Genomic DNA, 4,507 nt, shown 5'->3' on the forward strand with positions numbered 1-4,507 from the left:
ATGGCTTCTCTTTCTTTCATTTCTGATATTTGTAATTTGTGTCTTCTCTCTTTTTTTCTTGTTGGTCTGGCCAGAGATTTATCAATTTTTTGACCTTCTGAAATAACCGGGCTTTGGTTTTGTTGGTTTTTTCTATTGTTTTCCTTTTTAAATTTCATTGATCTCTGTACGAATTTTTATTATTTCTTTCCTATTGCTTTCTTTAGGCTTAAGCTACTCTTCTTTCTTCTAGTTTCCTAAGGCAGAAGCTTAGATTATAGATTTTAGATCTTTCTTCTTTTCTAGTACATTCATCTGCTTCATAACGAAGTTTTGGTCAATGATGCACACGCATATATGATGATGACCCCATAAGATTACAATATTGTATTTTTGCTGTGCTTTTTCTAGGCTTATGTATGTCTGGATACAAACATACCTACCACTGTGTTACAGTCACCTACAGTATTCAGTACAGTAACATGCTGTAAATGTTTGTAGCCTAGGAACAATAGGTTATACCACACAGCCTAGGCTACGCCATCAAGATCAGTGTTAAGTACGCACTGTGATGTTCATACAACAACAAAATTGCCTAGCAACACATTTCTCAGGACATATCCTTGTTGTTAAAGAGAATATGCATTCAATGCTATAAATCTCCCTCTAACTACTGATTTTTCTGTATCCCACAAACTTTCAATTGTATTTTCATTTTCATTTAGTTCAAAGTATTTTTAAATTTCCCTTCAGACTTCTTTGACCCATATGTGTTACTTAGAAGTGTGCTGTTTAATCTCCAAATATTGGGGGATTGTCTATTGACTTTTAATCCTGATGTTTTATCTGTTTAGTAAAGTTGAATGTTTACTAGTCTTAATAATTTTTAAATTTCTTCTCTTGGATTTTCTAGATAAACAATATCATCTGCAAATATCGATTATTTATATCTTATTTTTCAATATTTATATCCGTTAGTTTGTATTTCTCACCATATTACATTGGCCAGAATCTTCAGTACAATATTGAAAAACAATGGTGCTCGTGGCAACAAGAACAATGATTCTTGTCTTGTTCTTGTCTTTGGTAAGTAAGGCTTATCATAACCACTAAATGTGATGTTTGCTGTAAGTTTTGGATTTCTTCCAGTTTTCTGAAAGTTTTGTTTTGTTTTAATGAGAAATGGGTATTTAATTTTAACATGTTTTTAAAATCATCTATAAAAATTATGACACAGTTATCTTCTAATGACAATATAGTGAATTACTTGATAGATTTTTTTCTAATGTTGAATCAGCATGGTAGTAGATTCGAATCCCAGCTTTTCCTCCACTTACTATCTGTGGACTTGTGTAACCTTTACTCTCCTCAGTTTTCTAAACAATAGGAGCTATCACATGAGGTTGTTAGGCAAAATTAATAAGTTAATACATATTTTCTATTACATATATATATTATATATACACAACATATATCATACATATATGAGGAACCTAGAACAGGGCCTAGTATATAATAAGTACTAAATATTTTTGTAAATGTTGCTTTCTTGGAGGTAATTTCTATATGGTTATGATTGAGTTAGCATGCCATCAGATTTTGTTCGCTAAACGTTTATGGCTTTTTCATTGATGTGATTAGCTAGTAATATTCTTCACATAAACTACTTGTTGTCTACCTTCTGTATCATGCTCGTCTAACTTCCTAAAGTGAATTCGATAGCTGCCTATCTTTTTCTACAATCAGAAACAGTTTATCTAGTAAAGAAAATTATCTGAGCCTGTTGCATATATTTGTATTAATTATATATTGCTGCGTAACAAATTATCCCAAAACCTGGTGGGTTAAAACAATAGACATTTATTATCTCACAGTTTCTGTAGTCAAAACACCAGGTATGGCTTAGCTAGACACCTCTGATTCAGGGTCTCTCATGGACTGCAATCAAGGTGTTGGCTGGGTTTGCAGTCATCAAAAGGTTCAACCAGGGGCGGATCCACTTCCAAACTCATTCACGTGGCCATGGGTTTTTGGATTGACAACCTCAGTTCCTCTCTGGCTGCTGGGCAGAGGACTTTCTCAGCTCTTTGCCATGTGCACCCCTCCATAGGGCAGCCCACAACATAGCAGCTCGCTTCATCAAGGCCAGCATGGGAGAACCACAGTGCCAGAAAAACAGAAGTCAGTTTTTGTGTAACCTAATTTTGGAAAGGACATCTGATCACTTTTGCTGCATTCTATGCACTAAAAGCAAGTCACAAGTCCAGTCCACACTCAAACGGAGGAGCTTATGCAAAGGTGTGAATAGGAGGAGGTAGGGACTATTGCAGGTCGTTTTAGAGGCTGTCTACTACAATTTTTAAGGGTAGATCTTTGACTACTCTTCCAATTCCTTTCATGGTTGTTGGTCTAACCAGTTTTATAGTACTTCTTAGACAATTTTGGTAATTTATCATTTCCTAGAAAATATTTTTGTCTAGGTTTTCAAACTTATCTGTAAACTTAAAAAAATCTCATCTAGGTCTGAGGTTCACTTCTATTGTTATTTATGTCTTCTCTCTCTTTTTCTTTATCAGAAAGAATGTTTGTCTATTTCATTGGTTATTTCAAAGAACCAGTTTTTCATTTATTGCTCAATTCTATTTTTGTCTTTTCTTTCATTGATTTATGCTTTTATCTTTATTAATTCCTTCCTTTTACCTTCATTTGTGATTACTTGTGTTTCTTCCTAGCTCTTGAAAGCTTGAATTATTTCTTTTCAGTATTTCTTGTTTTTTAATAAGTGCACTTAAGGTCATGCATTTTCCTCTGAGTACTGCTTTGGCTTCATCCTACTAGTTTTGATATATAGAGATTTAATTGCTTTTCATTTTGCATTGGTTCCTAATTTCCATTTTGATTTCTCTCTAACCAGATTAGAAGAAGTGTGTATTCCATCTCTTATTTTCAGGGGCATAGATTCAAAACCATTATTTTGTTGCTAAATTGTTATTTATTGACCCTGTGGTTATTATGTGACCCTATGTCATTCTTATTATTTGGAATTGGTTGAGATTTCCCTTGCGGCTTAATACATCATCAGTTTTTTTAAGTATTCAATGTGCATTTGAAAAGTGGGTGCGTAGTCTGTTAGTATAAACATACATATGATGAATTTGCTAGTTGTATCATTTCAATCCTGTACATCCGTGTTTAGTTAGTAGATTAGTAAGTTAGCACTTGTGTAAATTTCTTAGGAAATTATGTTATTTATAATATAATTGTGGACTTGCTGATCTCTGTTTTAAACCTATGTTGTAAAAGTTCATTACAGTTACATCTTTGTTGTGGCCTGTATCTATTATCAATGAAGTATTCTTTATATTTTTAAATGCTTTTGGCTTAGAGTTTTGTTTTGCCTGATACAGTTATGCCTGCTTTCTTTTTGTTGGTATTTGAGCATATTTTTTCATTTCTTTTATTTCCAATCTTTCTGCATTATTTTGTTTTACATATGTGTCTTGTAAATGACCTACAGCTATATTGACCTAGTCTGAGTGTCTCTGTCTTTTAATAAGGCAATTAAACATTCACATTTAGTGTGATTGCTTATACGCTTAGAATAATTCCTGCCATCTCATTTGATATATATTTTTATCTAGCCTGCTTTCTTATTGCTTTCTCTCCATTGCTTTTGCTCTCTTTTGTTGAATGGACAGAATATTTTCTTTGTTGCATTTTATTTTCAGCAATGGTTTAGAAAGTATACAATTCATTTCTAAGATTCTAAATTTACCCATACACTCTTAGTACATATACTAAAGCATATGTATTCTCTATCAACATTTAGCATTAATCTGTATTTATTTTCTCCCTCCAAACGAGGCAATAAACTCAATATGCATTTTCTTACCTCCACTCCTTCTTTGCAATCCTACACTCCACCTTCTGCCCAGTGCTGCCACTCCAATCATTTCCTGTGTTGATACACTCTCTTACAGGTTTACTCATTTCTTTGCGTGTTGTTTCCTAATTCCTCCTTTTTGTACTTGAATTCGTTTTGCTTCTTAGAGTAACATATCTGCTCTGGGTTATTTCAGATAGAATTTGTAACATAAAATTTTTGAGTGCTTGAATGTCCGAAAATGCCTTTCTTTCATTGTCTTTGTTGTCTCTTGGTTATACATTTTTTAAAAATCTTAGTATCTATCACTTCTAGAGATTTGGGCTATGAGATAGAGTCTATGATGTGTACTCACTCCATCATTGTACTCTCTTTATACCCATTTCTTAAGCCAGGACTCACCAATGTCTATGGCCTAGGGCTGAGAAAACTGCCCTTCTGTCATCTCTTTCTTTGCTCTCTGGCCCCTATCAGGAAGATCCATCAACCATCGGGACACCGATTGGGCCACCTTGAATTCATGGGTCAAATCATTATGCACCAAATATCAGGGTAAGACTGTGGATTGCTCTTCCTTTTCTCTTTCACTCACGTGGCTGGAGCTATAATGCTGGTTTAGAAATAGCTTTTAACCAGCCATCACTC

This window comes from Symphalangus syndactylus, chromosome X, assembly GCF_028878055.3.
Source record: "Symphalangus syndactylus isolate Jambi chromosome X, NHGRI_mSymSyn1-v2.1_pri, whole genome shotgun sequence".
In the NCBI taxonomy this organism is placed as follows: Eukaryota; Metazoa; Chordata; class Mammalia; order Primates; family Hylobatidae; genus Symphalangus; species Symphalangus syndactylus.